This window comes from Phascolarctos cinereus, unplaced genomic scaffold, assembly GCF_003287225.1.
Source record: "Phascolarctos cinereus isolate Bilbo 61053 unplaced genomic scaffold, phaCin_HiC Scaffold_726;HRSCAF=1367, whole genome shotgun sequence".
In the NCBI taxonomy this organism is placed as follows: Eukaryota; Metazoa; Chordata; class Mammalia; order Diprotodontia; family Phascolarctidae; genus Phascolarctos; species Phascolarctos cinereus.
The window spans coordinates 421,971,747-421,991,693 of NW_027556098.1; the positions used below are offsets into that span (position 1 = coordinate 421,971,747).

Below are 19,947 nucleotides of genomic sequence, written 5' to 3' on the forward strand. Positions count from 1 at the left end.
CCAAACCCAATGACCTTTTCTCAATCCTCCTTCTCCTTGACCTCTGTGCAACCCTTGACAGTACTGATCACTCTCTCCTCCTGACTCTCCATGTTTTGAGGACCCTCTGTGTGTGTGTGTGTGTGTGTGTGTGTGTGTGTGTGTGTCTGTCTGTCTCTGTCTCTGTGTCTCTGTCTGTGTCTCTGTCTGTCTATCTGTCTCTCTTCTGTCTCTCCTCTCTGTGTCTCTCTCTGTATCTCTCTTTGTCTCTCTCTCTCCTCTCTGTCTCTCTGTCTCTGTCTCTGTCTCTCTCTCCTCTCTCTCTCCCCCCTCTCTCTTTCTCTCTCTCTCCTCTCTCTCTCCCCCCTCCTCTCTTTCTCTCTCTGTCTCTGTCTCTGTCTCTGTCTCTCTGTCTCTCTCTCTGTCTCTCTCTCTCTGTCTCTCTCTCCTCTCTCTCTCCCCCTCCTCTCTTTCTCTGTCTCTCTGTCTCTGTCTCTGTCTCTGTCTCTGTCTCTCTCTCTCTCTGTCTCTCTCTCTCTCTCTCTGTCTCTCTCTCTCTGTCTCTCTGTCTCTCTCTCTCTCTGTCTCTCTCTCCTCTCTCTCTCCCCCCTCCTCTCTTTCGCTGTCTCTCTGTCTCTGTCTCTGTCTCTGTCTCTCTGTCTCTCTGTCTCTCTGTCTCTGTCTCTGTCTCTGTCTCTCTGTCTCTCTGTCTGTCTGTCTGTCTGTCTGTCTCTCTCTCTCTCTGTCTCTCTCTCTCTCTCTCTCTGTCTCTCTCTCTCTCTCTCTCTCTCTCTGTCTCTCTCTCTCTCTCTCTCTCTCTCTCTCTCTCTCTCTCTGTCTCTCTCTCTCTCTCTCTCTCTCTCTCTCTGTCTCTCTCTCTCTCTCTCTCTCTCTCTCTCTCTCTCTCTCTCTCTCTCTCTCTCTCTCTCCCTCTCCTTCTCTTCTCTTTCTCCTTTGCTGCATCCTCCTCCAGGCACCCTCTCACCATAGGAGTCCCTCTGGGCTCTGCCCTGGGTCTTCTTCTCTTCCCCCTCAACACTCCCTCACTTGGGGATCTCCTCAGCTCCCATGGATCTAATCACCATCTCTGTGCTGATGACCCTCAACTCCACCTCTCCTGACTGGACCTTTCTACTGAGCTCCAAACTTGCGTCTCCAGCCGCTTTTCAGACACTTGGAGCTAGATGTGCAGACTCAAACAGAACTCATCACCCTCCTCCAGCCCTCCCCCCTTCCCAGACTGCACAGGGCACCCTGATCCTCCCAGCCTCTCCGGCTCCCAACCTAGGAGTCACTCGCTCTCATCCCCCACATCCAGCATGGGGCCAAGGCCCATCCCTCTCACTGCTGCAGTATCTCTAGAGTACGCCCCCTCCTCTACTCTGACCTTGCTGCAGGTCCCCATCACCTCATGCCTGGGCTGTGGCAGCAGCTGCTGGAGGGTCTGCCTTCCTAAGCCTCTCCCCACTCCAGTCCAGCCTCCATTCAGCCACCAAAGGGCTTTTCCTGAAGCGTAGGGCCGACCATGTCACCCCTAATTGGTAAACTCCAGTGGTTCCCTATCACCCCCCTATTTAGAATCCCCTGAGCAGCATGGGAAGCCCTGGTAGCCCAGCCCCCCGGCCGCTTTCCAGCCTTCTCCCTTCCCAGCATGTCCTCTTAGCTGCAGTGACCCCGGCCTCCTGGCCATTCCAGGAGCAAGGTGCACCACCTTAGAGCTCAACCCAGCTACAATCTCATCTTGGACAGGAAGCCTTCCCAGCCCCTCATTGGCACCTTCCTGCCCTCTCATTTCCTCGGTATCTTGTAGACATGTGTTTGCTTGTAACCCTACCAGACTGGAAGCTCAAGGTTGAGGTGAAGGACCCGCCCTTACCTTTCCTTTCATCCTCAGGGCTAATCAGCACACAGCCTGGCACACACAGTGGTTGCTCAATAAACGTTTCTTGACTGGCTGAATTTCAGAACGTGGAGGATCTCTCAGCCTGGATGTAGACCCTCTCCTTTCCTTGTGCCCCTCCCCGTCAGAGGGGAAACCAGCCTTCCTCTGCTTGGGAGCTCTGGAGAAGCCCAGTTCTGCAAAGGACCTGGGGGCCCTGGGCAAACCTCCCTGCCTCTGGGTACAATGTGCAAGCTGAACACCACCTCCTGGAAGCCGTCTGTGTTCTGACACTGAAAGGACTGGAGGAGGGGGTCCAAGGTCTAGTACCCCCCTCCTACCTCACCCCAAGCAGGGCCTTGGACACCATCTTCTCTTTAGCAAGAAAAAGACTGGGACCTCGCACCCAGGCTGAACTCAGCCACATTTGGGCCACCAGGGGCATATCTTGAGGGGGGCCTCATCCCCTCACATCTTGGGCAAAGCCACTGGAATGGGCTTTCCCACCTACTGTGACCCTGATGCCACCTCCACCTCTGGGCCTCTCGGTTTCCCAAGAATGGGTGACACCCACATCAGAGAATGTCAGAACCACTTAGTCCGGCCCAGATGGGAACAGGAAGTCCATCGTACAGGTACTCAGCCACCCTCGGTGGAAGCAGCCCACTCTGGTCTGGGGTACTCCAACACTGCTCTCTGTCAGCCCAGGACCTCAGAGAATGGGGCCCCAAGCCTATGGCTGGCAAGGGCACCCTACCTCACTCCCCAGCCCGCTCTGCTGCCTCCTTCCCAATCGCGTGCCCCCCTCTGGCCTCCCCTCTGGAACCCTCTGCAGCCATTGACCACCTCCAACCTGGACCCCATCCTCTCACACGCTTTCCATCATCTTGGACTCACAGAAACTGAGCCACCCTGCAGTCAGTGGGTGCTCTTCTTCTCATAGCCAACAGCCCAGAGAGCCGGGAGAAGGGGTGGGCACAGGCTTTGCTCCCCAGACCTGCTTCTACTCAGCAGCCTCTCCTTTGAGGCCCCCTCCTACCGCCTACATCATGTCTCCAGGGCCTGGCTGCCCTGATCCAATCACTGGCCCCCTGGTCCAGCTCCCAGCTTCTCTCTGCATCCTAACCCTTACCCTCTTCCTGCATCTGATGCTGACTATGTGACCTGAGGCTGGTCCCCCTCCCTCTCCCTCCACCTCAGTTTCCACAGCTGTAAAATACTGGCCCAGATGGCTTGTGAGGCCCCCTCCCTGGGATCCTTGGAGGCGTCACTACTGTCCTTCCACTCCCGCTGGCCTCCCATGCCTCCATCCTCACCATCACCCGTAAGTGGAGCCCCCAGGGCCCAGGGCTCTGGAGTCCCCCTCCCTTATCCGTGCCCCTGTCCTTCCTTCTCTCCCTCTGACTCAGTGCTCCTCTTCACCAGGCCCCCAGGCCTTCCTGGCCTCTCTTCTCGGTCCTGGCCCTCAGCTCCCCTCTACCTCTGGCCCTCCTTTTTCCGCCACTCATGACTTGGCAGTCCGTGGCCTCAGTCCCCCTTGTCCTCCACCTTCTCTGCTCCTGCGCCTCAGCTGCTGAGTTCAGTGCAAGGAAGTCAGGAAATCCTGCCATTACACATTCACGTTGTTTAATCTCAACCAGGCCCTTGCCACTTCCCAGCAATCCTTGGCTCACTCCCTGGCTTCTGCTTACCTCTTCCAGACCAATCTCCCCCTCTCCCTCCTCACAATCTCAGCATCCCAGCCAAACTGGCATTCTTACCAGCCCCAGAAGAGATCCTGCCCAGGTGGTTCCTGTGCCGGCATGCCCTCCCACCACTCCTTCTCCTTCTGGGACCCCTGCTCATGCCCAGGCTCAGCTCAGGGCTCCTTCCTACAGGGGGTCTCTCCTCATCCCCCCGTGACCAGTACTCCCAACTGAAATGACTCGCTATGTCCTGTGCAGTGGACGCAGCACCCTGCCAGGGACACGTAGGTCCTTGAGCACGGCCCCGTCTCAATCAATAACTGCATTGTACTGAGACCTTCTGCTCTTTCTTGATGGACTCTATTACTCTCCCTCTCGGTTGCTTTTCAAAACCTCTCCGTCCGTTTGACAAGCATTTATGAAGCACCTACTACTAGCCACGCATGGGTACACAAGGACGGGGGGGAGAAGAGATAGGACCTCCCATTAGGGAGAAACAGAGAAGCAGCTTTTTTACATGTAAGCATTCATTAGCGGGCCAGGCAATGTGCTAGACATGGGAAACACAGATATTTAAATGGGCAGTCCCTACCCTCATGGAACTTGGATTTTACTGAAGGAACGTAACATGTTCATAGGTATGAAAACAGAGCCAGGGACTGAGCCAGGAATTGCCTTCCCCTAGGGAATTCCAGGTGAGGAAACTCCCCTCACTGACGCCGACTGGCACCTTCTTTTCAATGGGCAGCCTTAATGAACTGCCCAGAGCACTGAGAGCTTGTGTCTTGTCCAGGGTCGCACAGCCAGTAGGTAGCAGGGTAAGAGGACTCAAATCCGGGTCTTCCTGGCTTGGGGGCTGGCTCTCTGGTCACTATTCCACTACAAGATAAAAGAAATGCAACGTGATTTGATGGAGGGTACTAACAGCTGAGGGAGCCAGGGGTGAGGAGGGGTGAATATCCTAGGCAGGGGTCACTGCCTGTGCAAAGACTTGGAGGAGGGAACTAGAACGGTGTTTCCAGGGAACAGCACGTGGTCCAGTTTGGCAGGAATGTGGTGTGCTTTGGGAGGGTGATGTGTGACCACCCTGGAAAAACGGGCTAGAGCCAGGCTGTAAAGGGCTTTAAACAACAAAGGATTATGTGTGTGTGTGTGTGTGTGTGCGCATGTGTGTGTGCATGTATGTGTGTGTGTGTGTGTGTGCACGCGTGCATACATGTTATTCTATAGGCCAGGGGGAGCAAAGGAAACCTCTTGAGCAGTAGAGTGAGCTGGTCGGCAGGTGTTCAGAGAATGGATTGCAGAGAGAAGAGGTGGGCACCCAGGAATAGGTGATGAGGGCTTGCCCTAGGGCAGCAGCTACGGGGGAGGAGAGAAGGGTGAGGACTTGGAATGAGGCAGATAAGATGCTTGGTTGGATTGGGGGCAGAGGAGAATCAGGGTTCAAGCGTGGTTCCGAGGTTGTGCGTCTGAATGATGGGCAGGATGGCCTGGCCAGAAAGAGGGGAGTTTGGTCTGGAGCAGGGGTGAGGAGCCTGCAGCCTGGAGGCCACACCTAGCCCTTTGACTGAGTCCAAACGTCACAGCACAAATCCCCTTAATAAAAGGATTTGTTCTGTAGAACTTGGACTCAGTCAAAAGGGCTCCCCCAAGGCCCTAGAAAGCCATGTATGGCCTCAAGGCCCTGAAAGCAACAGTGTTTAATGAAATGCTACTTCCACATGAGTAGCATTAGTGAGCAGAATGACCATGTCCCCATCATCATCCTAGCTAACATTTCTACGGCACATAAAGGTTGGCAAAACCCTTTCTGTATTCCTCACTTGATTCTCATAGCAACCCTATGAAGCAGGGGCTTTAATCAGTCCCATGTCACAGATGAGGAAACAGAGGTCTAAGGAAGGCAAAAGTGGCCCAGGGTCACACAGCCATGGAGTGTCTGAGCAGGGTTCAGACTCCAAGTCCAGAATTCTATCCACCTTTGTAGTCAAACATGGTGGGAACATTCCCTGACATTTGTCATAGGCCCAGCACGACTCAGGATGGACCCAAGCTTCAAGTGTGGAACTGGAATGAAATCAGACCCTGGAGATCAAACAAAAGGAGATTTAGCTAGCCACAGAGCGGGGAAAGGGCGCATAGCAAGGACGTGGCACCAATTCAGTGCATCTCAACCGCTAACCAAGGTCTCTTCTGAGAGAAGGTCAGTGCCCAGAAATCAAATCACGAGTCAATTTGGGGGAGCCAAGTAATGAAGCTAAATGAATTCAGGTAGGAAATGCATTGGGATTGGCTGAAAGACTCAGACATGTCTTCAGGACCTGCGTACATCACAGTGAGCCAGCTCAGAATCAGGATCCAGCAGTCAAGCTGGTTTGGTGGCCAGCCAGGGAGTTGCCTTTTGGGGAATACTGAGATCTTTCTCCTCCTTTCCCCTGTTGGCCAGAGGATGATCTTGGGAGCTCTGAACGGTCACCAGATCTGGACTCCCATCAGCATGGCTCAGGATGTCCCCAGAACAGCAGTAGCTGCTGATGACAGCCACACCATGAGGTGAGAAACGGATCTTCAGCCACCCAGAGTTGTGAGATTGTCCTTTGCTGCACACGTGACTCACCGCCTCTGTAATCAGAGCTTGAACCCAATCTTCTTGGGCACCTGTGGTACTCATGGGGGTGCATGCCCCAGATCTGGAGGGTAATCATTTTTGTGCCAACTATCCCTGCTACAACTGCACATCAAATACTCCATCAACCAGCTAACTAAATATATCTCCTCATTGATGGGAAGCACACTGCTGGTGGTTCATGAGCAATTATACGAGAAACCCCAATGACCCTCCCATTAATCTCTAAAAGAGCTAAAGGTGTCAGCTCTTCTGCTGGGCCTCGGTCCACTAACGCACGCTTGAATTGGGCAAGTAACCCCCTTAGAGGACATGATGCAAGAGGGTTGAGACTATCTGTCACAAGCTTCCTCTTCTCCCCTCCATATCTTAAAACACTGTGGATTTTCACACACCCTTTCCACCTTTGGCCTAGTCTCTGAAAAGGAAGTGACCCTTTGGCTTGCCAAGACCAGCTTCCTTCTTTGTGTCCTGGATCACATTATCAACCATCTCTCCTAGCACTTTGCCCTATCGATTTTTTTTTTCTCATCTTCAATCTCTCTTCACCTATACTCATCTTCCTGGCTTCCTAGAAACATGCTCAGGTCTTTCTCACAATGTGACTTCCAAAGTGAAAAATGAGCTAACAATGAAAAGACCAGACAGAGCCACTAAGGAGACAGGGAAACTCAAGACACAAATACAAAAGAAGACCATGACTTGAAAAGTCTCTGCAAACTGAGACTCAAAGAAAAATACAGACTAGACTCAAGCCCAAGAGGAATTCCTAGACCAGTGAAAGCAAGAGCTAAACAAAGAGATGTAAAAAAGAGCCAAAAAAAAAAAATTTGAAAAACCAATTAAGAGTGGAAGAAGAAAAATGGAAAAGAATGAGAGCTATCTAGGGAAGTTATGAAAAGAGAACAGCTTGGGAAAAGAGGTACAAAACCCTTCTGAAAAGAATAACTACTTGAAAATTAGATCTGGCCAAATGGAAGTTAATGATTCCGTGAGACATCAAGATGTAATTAAATGAAGTCAAAAGACTGGAAAAAATAGAAGAAAATATGGAATGATAGGAAAAAAAACTGACCTGGAAAACAGATTGAGATAATTAAATAATGTGGAGATTTTTGTCCAATCTGTAAGAAAAACCATCAAGGCAGTGCTCTGGGCCAATGGCACTTTATTGAAGGGTCCATGGTTTCCTCTGATGAAGTGGCCCTCAGATCTTCCTCATGATCTGAGATATCCCCTTCCTCCAGGGCCTTTGTTTTCTAGTGCTTAATACCCAGACAATACAGGTGGAGCAGGCCAAAAACACAGAATCTGACTGGTGGATAGACCTCACCTTTGGCCCTCTATGAGGGTCTACACAAAATACAGAATCCCATTGGTTGATAAATAGGCTAGTGAGGAGACCTTAACAGACCTATCTTGACCTTCCAGGAGGTCTTACCAAAGTCAATGAAGAGGCGCATGGAGTTGTGCTGATGAGCAGGTATTGAAACATCTACATGGGTTGATGGACTAGAAGGAGAGCAGGGAGCAGTCCAGCAACAAGGCTCACTCATTGGCCAGCTGCTCATGGTTGTCTCCCCATGTTGGGCAATAGAGGGACAAGAAGGGATGCAGAGGCAACAAAAATAGCTGAGGGGAGGGGGCTTTCCATGTCATTGAGTCACCTCCACCACGCTGGCCTTGGTCACCATAACAAAGAAAAACAAGGGTGGATGTCCTCTAGTTAGCTTCCTATGATTAAGCAAATGAATTTACAATGGACAGTTTACAGCTCTGTGGCCTGCTATCAGAACTTATAATCACCACCACTATGGAATTATATGAAACTGATTAATACTGATTGGAATAAAATTGGAGTCCTATAAAATACAGGTCCAATTAATCATCTATCACAATGATCATTGGCCAACCTGAAAGCCACAAATAAACAAACAAATAAAAAAAGCCTGGATATCATATTTTAAGAAATTTTAAAGGAAAACCACCCAGATATTTTAGAACCAGAAGGCAAAGTAGAAATTGAAAGAATTTATCACCTGTTGAAAGAAACCCCAAAATGAAAACTACCAGGAATATTATAGCCAAAATGCAGAACTCTAAGGTCAAGGAGAAAATACTGAAAGCAGTTAGAAAGAAAGAATTCAAGTACCATGGGGCCACAGTCAGGTTCACATAAGATTTGGTAGCTAGTACAGTAAAGGAGCAGAGAGATTGGAATATGATATTCCAGAAGGCAAAGGATCTAGACTTAGAGCCTAGACTAACTTACCCAGCAAAACTGAATATAATCTTTCATAGGACAAAAATGGATGTTTAATGAAATAGAGGATTTTCAAGCATTCCTGGTGAAAAGACAAGAGCTGGACAGAAAATTTGATGTTCAAACATATGACTCAAGAAAAGCACAGAAAGACAAATATAAGTAAGAAATCAAAAAAGAATAAAAAATTATTTGCATTATTATAAGGGGAGATGATGCATGTAACACCTCCGAACTTTATCTTCACTAGGAGTCTTCCAGGGAGTCTAATTAGAAAGCCTGGGTATGATTCTATTATACTTGGATGATCTCAAAAGAAGAATGGAAGGGTGGGGAATAGGAATGCCCTGGGAAAGGAAGGGAGATGATGAATGTGGAAAATTATCTCACATAAACAGGGCAAGTGAGGAAGAGTTTATACTATGGAGGGGACAGTAGAGTGGGGTGAGCAACACTTGAACCTCATTTTCATCTGAACCGGTTCAAAAAGGGAAGAATACACAAACACACACAATTGAATACAGAAATTCATTTTCCCCAACAGGGAAGTAGGAGGGAAATGGATTAAAAGAAAGAGGAGGGTGGAGAATAAGAGGGAGGGTAGATTAAGGGAGACAGCGATCAGAAGCAAAATAGACTCTGAAAGAGGGATAAGGTTGAAAAAAAAGGAGAAGTATAAATATGAGGAATAGGATGGAGGCAAATTAACCGTGAAAGTGAATGAGATAAACTCATCCATAAAACAGATGAGGATAGCAGGATGGATTAGAAACTAAAATCTAACAAGAAAATGTTTACAAGAAAAATATCTGAAGCAGAAAGATACACATAGAGTTAAAATAGGGAATGGAGCAGAATCTGTTATGATTCAGCTTAAGTGAAAAAGGCAGGAGTGGCAATCATGATCTGAAACAAAGCAAAAGCAAAAATATACCAAATTAAAAGAGATAAACAGGAAAACTATACTTCACTGAAAGGTACCATAGAAAATGAATTAATATCAATACTGAATATATACTCACCAAATGGAATACCATCTACATTCTTGAAGAAAAATCAAATGAATTACAGGAGGAAATAGACAGTAAAACTATAATGGTGGGGTGCCTCAGTGTATCCCTTTCAGATCAAAATAAATCTAATCACAAAATAAATGAGAAAGGAAGGAGATGAATAGAATTTTAGAAAAGTTAAATGTGATAGACCTCCAGACAATAGTTAATGGGAATAGAAAGAAGAATGCCTATTTCTTAACTACGTCTGGCACTTTTACAAGAATTGACCATTTAGGGCATAAAAATCTCAAAACAAATGCAGAAAAACAGAAATATTAGATATATCTTTGTCCTACCATAACATAATAAAAATTACATTCAATGAAAGGCCTTTGAAGCATATATTAAAAGTTAATTAGAAACTAAATAACTTAATCCTAAAGAATGGATTGGTCAAAGAATAAATCATAAAAACAATCAATAATTTCATTATAGATAATGATAATAATGAGACAACATACCAAAATTTGTAAGATACAGTCAAAGCAGTACTTAGGGGACAGTGTATGTCCCTACTTACACCAATAAAAGAGAGAAAAGGTAAATCAATGAATTGAACATGTAACAAAAATATTAGAAAACCAACCAATTAAAAAACCCCAATTAAACATCAAAATAGAAATCCTGAAAACCTAAGAAGAGATTAACAAAATTGAAAGTAAAAAAACCATTGAACTAACAAATAAAACCAGGACCTAGATTAAAAACAAACAATGGAATAGATAAGTCATTGGCTAATTTTATTTTCAAAAAGAAGAAAATCCAATTATCAGTATCAAAAATGAAAAAAGGTGAATTCACAACCAATGAAGGTGAAGTAAAAGCAATTTTTAGGAGTTATTTTGCCCAACTATGTGCCATCAAAACTGGCAATTAATGGAAAGGGTACTAAGATCTTATTCGTATCATAAAAGGAATCTGGTAGGATTTCTTCTTTACCTATGTTTTCAAACAGTTTATGTAGCATTGGAATTTATTATTCTTTAAATGTATGGGAGAATTCACTTGTAAATCCATCTTGGAGACTTTTTTCTTATAGGTTTCATTTACAACTTGTTCAATTTCTTTTTTTTAAGATAAAGATTTTAAGGATTCTATTTTCTATTCTGTTAATATGGGGGATTCATAATTTTTGCAAATATTCATCCATTTCATCCAGAACAAAGAGCAAGGATTATCTGTAATGGGAATAAGCAAGACGCCTTCCCAATAAGATTAGGGGTAAAGCAAGGATCCCCATTTTCACCATTACTATTCAATATTGTACTAGAAATTCTAGCTATAGAGATACTACAAGAATAAGAAATTGAAAGAATAAGACTAGGCAATGAGGAAGTAAAACTATCACTCTTCGCAGATGATATGACGGCATAGTTGTAGAACCCTAGACAACCAACTGAAAAAAGCTAGCTGAAACAATTAGCAACTTCAGCAAAGCTGTTGTTGATTTGTATCTGATCTTCATGACCCCATTTGGGGTCTCCTTGGCAAAGATACTGCAGCGGTTGGCCATTCCTTCTCCAGCTCATTTTACAGGTGAGAAAACTGAGGCAAACAGGGTTAAGTGACTTGCCCAAGGTCACACAGGTAGCAAGTGTCTAAAGCAGGATTTGAACGCATGAAGATGAGTCTTCCTGAGTCCAGGCCAACTACACTATCCACTGCACCACCTAGTTGCCTTTCACCAGAGTTACAGGATGTAAATTAAAACCACATAAATCATTAACATTTATGTATAAACCTCAGCTGGAGGAGCTAGAAAAAGAAATTCCCTTTAAAATAACTAAAGACAGTATAAAATACTTGCGAGTATGTCAAGACACAAACAGGAACTATATGAACACAATCACAAAAGGGTATTCATGCAAAGATAAATCTAAATAATTACAGAAATATTAATCACACAACATGGATAGGCCAAGTCAATACTTTTAAAATGACAATACTACTTAAATTAATTTTCTTATCAGTGTCACACCAATCAAACTACCAAAGAATTATTTCATAGAACTAGAAAAAAATCACAACAAAATTCATCTGGAGGAACAAAAGATCAAGAATATCAATGGAATCAATGGGAAAGGGAAAAAAAAAAACCAGGGAGGAAAGTGGCCTAGCAATGCCAGATCTCACACTATCCTACAGAGGAGTAATCATGAAAATAATATGGTACTAGATGAGAAATAGACAGTGAATCAGTGGATTAGATTAGGTCTACAATAGACAGAAGTGCAGTGCCACAGTGCTTGATGGACCCAAAGGTCCAAGCTATTGGGGAAAGAGCTCACTGTTTGACAAAAACCATTGGGAAAACTGGAAAGTAGTCTGCAGAAACTAGGCATAGGCCAACATCTCACACAATCTATGAAAATAAGCTCAAAATGGGCCCATGACTTAGACATAAACAATGATATCATAAGCAAATTAGTGGTGCATAGGAGAAATTACCTGTCGAATCTATAGATAGAGGAAGAGTTCATGACCAAATAAGAGATAGGGAGGTTCACAGGTGACAAAGTGGATAATTCTGATTTTATAAAATTAAAAGGTTCTTGCATAAACAAAACCAATGCAGCTAAAATTAGAAGAAAAACAGGAAATGGTCAAAAGATACGAATACGGGAAGAAATCTATCCTATCAATAGACACATGAAAAAAAAGTTCTAAATCACCAAAAATTTTAAAAAGGCAAATTAAAATAACTCTGAGATACTACCTCACACCCATTAGATTGACAAAAATGGCAGAAAAGGAAAATGACACACATTGGAGGGGATGTGGGAAAATAGAAAAGCTAATGTACTGTTTATGAATGGAAAGCAATTTGCAGTGATGTCCAGAAGGCCATAAAACTGTGCATGCCCTTTGACCCAGTGATACCACTACTAGATCTATACCCCAAAAGAGAGAAAAGAAAGAGAAAAAGGGCTCATGTGTACAAAAATATTTATAGCAGCTTTTGTTTGTGGTAACAAAGAAGCGAAAACTGAGGGAATGCCCAATCAATTGAGGAGTAGCCGAACAAGTTATGACATATGAATGTGATGGAACACTACTGTGCTATATAAAACGATGAAGGGAGTGGTTTCAGAAAAACCTAGGAAGATTGATACGAACCAATGCAAAGTGAAGTAAGCAGAACCAGGAGGACAATTCATCCATTAACAGCAATATTGTAAAGATAATCAGCTATGAAAGAATAGCCAACCACAATTCCAAAGGACTAATCCACACTCAGAAGGCAACGTGTGCGTCGAAGTGTATTTTCTTTTTTTATTTCTTGGTTTTTCTTGCTTTTTTTTTTCTGGATATGGCTAATGTATGCATTTGCTTTGTATGACTACCCATATTTAAAACGAGTTTTGTTTCCTTCTCAATGAATGAGGAAGGGGAGAGTATAGGGAGAGAATTTGGAACTGAAAATAAAATAAAATTGAATTTAAAAAAAGAACTCACTAAATGTCTCTACTGTACTGCATGCACCTGCGATCTCTCTTCCAACCCCACCACTCAATGGAAACAGCTCTCCAAGGCTGCCAACAGTAACAGGTCGCCTTTTCTCTTCTTCTTGACTTCTCTGTGGATTCTTTGGCACCGTTGACCCCTCTTCTCCTGGAGACTCTCTCCTCTCTAGGTTTCCATGACACTGATTTCTCCTGGTTCTCCTACCGACTGACTGACCATTCCTTCTCAGTCTCCACTTCCTGACCCCTAAACATGTGTCTCAGACCTGAGTCCCAAAGCCCACTGGTATGGGACCTTCTCCTCACTGGGGAAAACCAGTGCCTGTGTCTGTATTGGAGCTGGAGGTATTGGCAAGAGTGGAAGAAGGGTTCTCTTTCATAGCTTTGGGCACTTTTGGCTGCCAGCTTCAAGAGGGAGGATGGGTGAGGCTGGCCCCACGTCAGGGTGCTGACGGAAAACGCTCTGGGAGGACATGAGAAAAGCCCGGCAGTCTTTATCAGGTCCTTATCCCCAGCTTGCTACTCTAGAGACTTTGGGGAATTTGCCCTTGGGGTGACCTGGAACAGCCCGTCTTGGTAGAACTGAGTTCTCTGGCTCTCGGTGGGAGAGCCCCTTCGCTCTGTATTGTTTGGTACATATTCGAGGATGGAGCCTTTCTCCCATTTCTGGGTTACTGGCATTTTTTGCTCTGCTGTGGCTCACTGCTTCATTGTGGAATGCACATTTGGTGGGAAGGGAATAGGTATAAAGCTTGGGGTCCTCCTGCTAACCCCCATTAATGAAACAGGGACCAGAAGTTACCTTGGACCCAAGAATCACACCCTTTAGACTAACGCTATTGGAGGGAGCGAACGGACAGACTTGTAACTCGGTGCCCCCCCCCCCGGGGAGGAGAGCGGCCAAGCGGCGGCCCCAGCCTCCTGCCGCCCCTCTGGGCAGGAATGAGTCTCCCTAGGAGCGGGGTTGGGGGGAGAAGAGGCTGGAGGCGGATGCTCTGCCCCCTTTGAGCAGCAGGACATCCCCGTGCTTCCTGTGCGGAACAGCCCGCTCAAGACCGGGAGGTTCCCAGAGCCTCTGCTCCTTCCTACAGAGCGGGAAGGGTCTTTGGAAGCTTTCTAGTCCAAGGGGAGAAAACTGAGGCCCAAAGAATGGAAGCGACCTGTCCAAGGTCACACAGGATGAAGTTTCAGAGGCAGGATCTGAATTCGCGTCCTCTGATTCCAATACCAGCGTTCTTTCCCGTAGACCACATCACCTTTTCCTTCTCTCTCAGGAAATCCATCAGTTCTGGTGGGCTAAAATAATAATGATAATAACTAGCATTTCTACAGCGTTTCACAGTTCACAAAGTTTAAGGACTGTAGCTTATCCCTGTTGACCCTTACAACCCCCATTTTACAGATGAGGAAACTGAGGCAGGGACTGCATTTGTTCGTCGCCTTTCTTTGTATCCCTAATGCTTAGCGCAGCGTCTGGCATACAGTAGGTGCTTAATAAGTGTCTGACTTTTTTGAGGGCACCATTCCTCCAGTCGTGCTGGCTCCTCACCCTTGCCTCTTCCCTCTCAACCCCGATTTCCAGTTGGTTCCCCAGCCTTATCCCTTCTACCTCCTGGATTCACCCCCCTCTCCTCATTCACGGAACTTCGAGCTCAGGAGCTACCTGATTGCTCCTTGGCCAGCCCCCTGCCAGAACCTTGTGTGTCTCCCCTTCTTCAGGCTCTCCCCCACAGAGCTACCCAAAGGGCTTCCAAAGCCCGGGTGTGCCCCAGCAGCCCCGGGGAAGACGCTGAAGTAGAGAGGTTCCCACGAGGAACCCAACCAGACTTTCCAAATTGGGTCGCTATGTATTTGATAGCCAGGCTTCAAGCAAAGCTGGGACTGGGTAAGGAACCTGAGGGTAAGAACAGGAACAAGGGAAGGGCGGAACCAAAACTGCCAGTAAACTGCGCACCTCTCCGTGGTACATACTTTCTTCAAGAAAAGGTTCAGTCCATCTCCAAAAGTCTCACGATGGAAAATGCTATCCACATCCAGAGAAAGAACTATGGAGCCTGAATGGAGATCGAAGGACACTGTGTGCTCTTTTTTTTTCTCTTTTGTTTTGTTTCTTCTTTCTTGTGGTTCCTCCCATTGGTTCTAATTCTTCTTTACAACGTATGTTGTAATATATGTGAAAATGAAAATATGTTTAATAGGAATATATATGTGGAACCTATATCAGATGGCATGCAGTCTTGGGGAGGGAGATGGGGAGGGAGGGGGAGAAAATTTAAAACTCAAAAGCTTACAGAGGGGGCAGCTAGGTGGTGCAGTGGGTAGAGCACAGGCCCCAGATTCAGGAGGACCTGAGTTCAGGTCTGGCCTCAGACACACGACACTTACTAGCTGTGTGATCCTGGGCAAGTCACTTAACACGGTTGCCTAGATAAAAAAAGAAAAAAAAGAAAAAAGCTTATGGAAGTGATGGTTGAAAACTAAAAATAAATTGATTTTTAAAAAAGGAAAGTCTATAGAGTTTGAATGCAGATCAAAGGATACTACTGTGGAAGTGATCGTTGAAAACTAAAAATAAATTAATAAAAAGAAAAGAAAAGAAAAGGTTCAGTAAGGAGTTGGCCATGGCAGGCAACGAGTGTCATCACCAAAAGTGAAACTGATGAGACTTGACCAAGCAGGAAGAGACAAGTTGAGTCAGCAGCCAGTGCGGTCAGAGCAGATCAAGATCACAACTAGCAAAAAGCGTGAAGGAAGCATTGTCATGAGAAGTAGATAAGGCATGCCAGGGACTTGAAACCACTGGACCCTGTTACTGACAATGGAAGACTGGGAATAGGAGGGCAAAGGGAGAGGGCAAGATGGCAGAACAGCCAGGGCTCTCCCTCCTGTGGGTAGTGATCGCCTCCCTGAACCACCATTCAAGGGAGCCCCACACTGGCCTGGATCCCGCCCCCAGATCCCACCCGCTAGCCTCTCTGCTGCCTCCATGGGAACGTAAGCTCCCTGGGGCAGGGCCAAGGCCTGGCCCACAGTCAGCACTTTATATTTCCCCAGTGAGAACCTGCCTTTTCCTTGGGGGCCTCTGACAAACACGGGATGTTCTCGGAGCTCACCCGGGGGGTTACGGCTGGCTGCGTCTGACTGTCAGTGAGCCCTTCCTTATTTCAACTGAAATCTCCGTCCTTGGAATGTTCATTGTGAGGTTCAGTACTGGGGCGTGGCGCGGGACAGGTCCGACCTCCCTTCTCTGGGTCTGCCCTGAATTCTGGCCTCCGGGGGAGGGGCGGGGGTCTACCAGTTTCCTGAATGCCTGACTCGGGTTGATACCAAAGCATCGTAGGCTAAGAACGGGTGTGAGGGGCAGGGGTGCAACCTCCTTTGACCTTGTATGAACCACAGAGCAGGCAGCTCCCAGCAGCAGGTTCAGTGCCCAGCAAGTCCTGGCAGAAATCTTCAAGTCACAGGACGTTCGCATTCCCAGAGAGGACCAGAGAGGGATGTCGGCAGCCGTTGGGTACAAACCCCGCCCCTCCCCGGGCTAATGGATTCCAGCACGAGAGGGACACCACTTGCAGAAGCCTCCCCTCACCAGCCTAGCTCCTGAAGGCCCGAGGCTGGCCACGTGGCTCAGCACTCTCAACAAACAGAGAGGGAGGCCGCTGCCCCCGCAGATGTCCACCCCAGGGGGCCTCTGGGCAGCTCTGCCAGTCTGGCTTCTGGCTCTGTCCTCCAGAGGTCAGGCACGGCCAGTCTGTCCCAGCTTTGAAGTGACCGCTCTGCAAGTACTCCCGCACAAACACCTTGTCATTCTTCAATGATAACAATAGCCGGTACCATCCACGCAGAGCTTACGCTGTGCCCGGCACTGTGCCGAGTGCTTTACGAGGACAGTAACCCTGGGAGGTAGGCTGTGATCATCCCTGTTTGGCTGGATAATCAATAAGGCAGCAAAGGGCGAGGTCTGAGACAAGCGTCACACTGTCCAGGGTAAATTTTTTTTAAGTGTTTATGAGTTTTTGAGTTAAAGGATATTTCTTTTTCAGCTGATTTTTTATTCCTGAAAATGTTGGGGTTTTTTCCCAAAATGCCCTTTTCCTGGTTCACAATTTTGGACTTTTTTTCATTTCTTCATGGAAATTGTTTCTTACAAGCCTGGATTTTCATTTTTTTCCTCCCTTTTCCCTGCCTGTGGATTGACCACTTTATTCCGTAGGATTCTAAATGCATGGAGCTTGTGAATACCATTGTTTACTAATAACTTTACACGCCCAGCCCTCACTTGGCTCCTGAGCTCCGGAGCTAAATCTGCAGCTCCCCCCACAACATCTCACAACATCTCTACTTGGGTGTCCTATGGGCATCTACAGCTCAAGCGACAGAGATGGAACTCATCGTCTTCACCTGCTGAAGTCATCCCTGTGCCTCTCTTCCTTTTCCTTCTAGTCTCTCAATCAGCCTTGATTTCTCCCTCTCACTCACCTCCCACGTCCAGTCAGGGTTCTCATTCCACCCCCAAGACATCTCTCATGTCCATCCCACCACAGCTATCTAGTTCTGGCCGTGGACTCTCTAAACGGAGTCCCGACTTCCAGCCTCTCTCCTCTTGCCAGCTCACTCTCCGTGGCCCTGTTGAGGCTATTCCAAAGAGCACATCCCTTTCTTGTTGTGTTGGTGGTCAGCGGCTGCCCACCATCTTTGCATTAGAATACAAAGGCCTCTGCTTGGTATTGAAAGCCCTTCCCAGTCTAGCTCCTGCCTTTCCCTCCCAGCTTGACTGCACATTATCCGTCCTCATGTCCACCATCTTCTGCTCACGCTGGCCTGTTCAACCTTCCTCCTCTCGCCTTCCAGGTCTGGAACGCTTTGCCTCCTCCCCACTGGCTCTTGGAGCCCACACCTCCCTTTAAGGGCCCCCTAGGACACGCCTTCCAAAGGCCTTCCTGATTCCCCGGGCTGCCCCACGGAGACCCTGCATGTACTCACTGGTGAGCGTGTCACATCCCCCAAGGACAGACTGGCTGCTGCATTTGTATGCCCAGCCTCTCCCAGTAGGTGGCTAATAAACGCTCGCCGACTTGTCATGCCCATTGCCTGTAGTAACAGAGGTTGCTGGCAATGAGCTAGGACCAGCTTCTGCTTAATTGCATGGGCGGTGGAGACGGTCACCTCAGCCTGCCCGATCACATGCAAGTTGCAGGTGTTGGCTGTTCAATTATCATTTGCATATCTGTTTCACTTATTTGACTGTTGCCTGGATACTTCAGTGCTCCTTATTTGCATTCTTGATTGGAGGAATGCACTTTGGAGACTCCCTTGACCAAAACGGAAACCTAAACTTTAGCAAAGTGTCAGGAAGCAAGACGTACAGAAACAGGAAGAGGTCTTTTTATCCAGGTATGGTAGAAGCTGAATGTAGAAATCTTTTTAAAAGATTTGGGAGAGATTTGGGGAGGCCTACAGTGAGCCCTAACAAGTTCAGAGAGAGACACCGCCCTGTCTGGATGGGAGGGGGGAAAATGAATTGCCAGACACAGGTGATTATGCACAAACTCTTAATGCAGGGATGATACGCCTGGCAAATAGCAAACTCCTCGTAAGTGTTTGTCGATTGACAGATGGGGATAGTTACTGGACTTGCCCAGGGTCACACAGCCAGTAAGTGTCAAGTGTCTGAGACCGCATTTGAACTCAGGTCCTCCTGACTCCAAGGCTGGAGCTCTATCCACTGCGCCACCTGCTGGACAAAACTGCTCCTCTGTTCTCTGCTGCCCTTCAGGTGCCCCCAGCTCCCCTGCAGAGCAAATCCCCCTGTCGGGCACTCGCTGGCTACTGAAAAGGTGATAAGCTTTTAGCACACACCAACCCTTGGAAGGGTGCTGAGAAAGTGTTACACTCTTTCAGTGACAAAATGCTCCATGAAGCCTGCGAACTACTGAGAACCTCAGACTTACTTTGGGGCTCCAAGGAGTTTTGGCCTCTCAGACTTTAGAGAGTGATAGGGCCGTGCAGACTTTCCTCAGTCCAACCTTCAAAGAGCAGAGGATTCTGTCTTGCTTGGTCCCATCGGCCTCTTTTCACAGCAGAGCAGGTACAAAGCCTGCCTTCCTCGCTTTGTTTCTACTCCCCAAAATAGAGAGGGCAGGGGAGGGTGACCAGGGCCCCTCAAAGCTGCCCCTTCTCTTGAGGCATGGCTGTCTCTAGACAGTGACAGCACCAACTACCTCTCCACCAGCTTCACAGAGGAAGAGCCAATAAGCCCTCAGAAAATCAGCTTCTCTTTTCTGTCCAGCGCTCTGCTCTCCAAACGGCTGCGAACTCTGCCCTGTCAGGTTCTGCTCTGGGTGTTGATGGACCGCTCTTCTGGCATCCTCCTGCACCTTCCGTCCCCAACGCCTCGCCTCTCTCCTCTTTTCCTTTCTTTTTTGGCTTCTAACACTTCAAATTGGCGCCTTCATGAGAGCAGGGACCCATGTGAAAAACTCAGCAGTGCCATTGTTCTGCCAGGTACAACCCCAGCAATCCTTATATGATATCTCCAAAGTCCCCAAACAGGTGTTGGATTTATAATTCCTAAGTCATAAGGGACTTCTGCCCAAGATGATTGCCTGACCACCCAGCTTCTCCACATCTACCCCAGCAAAACCCTAAAGTTCACCTCAGATCAAACTGCAGCCAACACATCTAACGGGAAAGTACAGTAAGGACGCCTTCCACCCCCAAACTGCACAGAAAGCCAGCCAGGAGCCCGCGGGCCATAAGGAAGATCTCTCAGGCCAAGCAAAGGCCAGTACACCCAGACAGGACACGAGTGGCCAGTGAGGCAGCAAGAGCGCAGCGGCCCCTGAGAAAGCGGCAGGACTGTCAGACCCAGAGGAGGCAGTGAGGAAACCTCTGGGAGTGCAAGTAATCCGTGTGGGAGCCAGCCAACATGGTGCCATGGCTCTGCAACGGTGACAGCCCAGGACTAAGGACTGCATCAAGCTAACAGGGAAACTG

The 19,947-nt window shown here is 47.4% G+C and overlaps 1 long non-coding RNA gene across 4 annotated transcripts; it reads right to left on the bottom strand.

The window, feature by feature from the left end:
• Positions 1 to 3,096: 3,096 nt before the first annotated feature.
• LOC144454295 (uncharacterized) lies at positions 3,097 to 18,163 on the bottom strand. 4 transcript variants are annotated; one of them, XR_013482672.1, is made up of 3 exons: positions 17,935 to 18,163; positions 12,944 to 15,375; positions 3,097 to 4,422 (listed from the first exon to the last, which is right to left on the bottom strand). It is a non-coding gene; the product is annotated as an uncharacterized LOC144454295 (long non-coding RNA). The 4 variants fall into 4 exon arrangements; XR_013482674.1 differs by lacking the exon at positions 3,097 to 4,422 and having other exon boundaries at positions 10,207 to 15,099; positions 15,243 to 15,375; XR_013482673.1 differs by lacking the exon at positions 3,097 to 4,422 and having other exon boundaries at positions 10,207 to 14,247; positions 14,906 to 15,375.
• Positions 18,164 to 19,947: the final 1,784 nt, after the last annotated feature.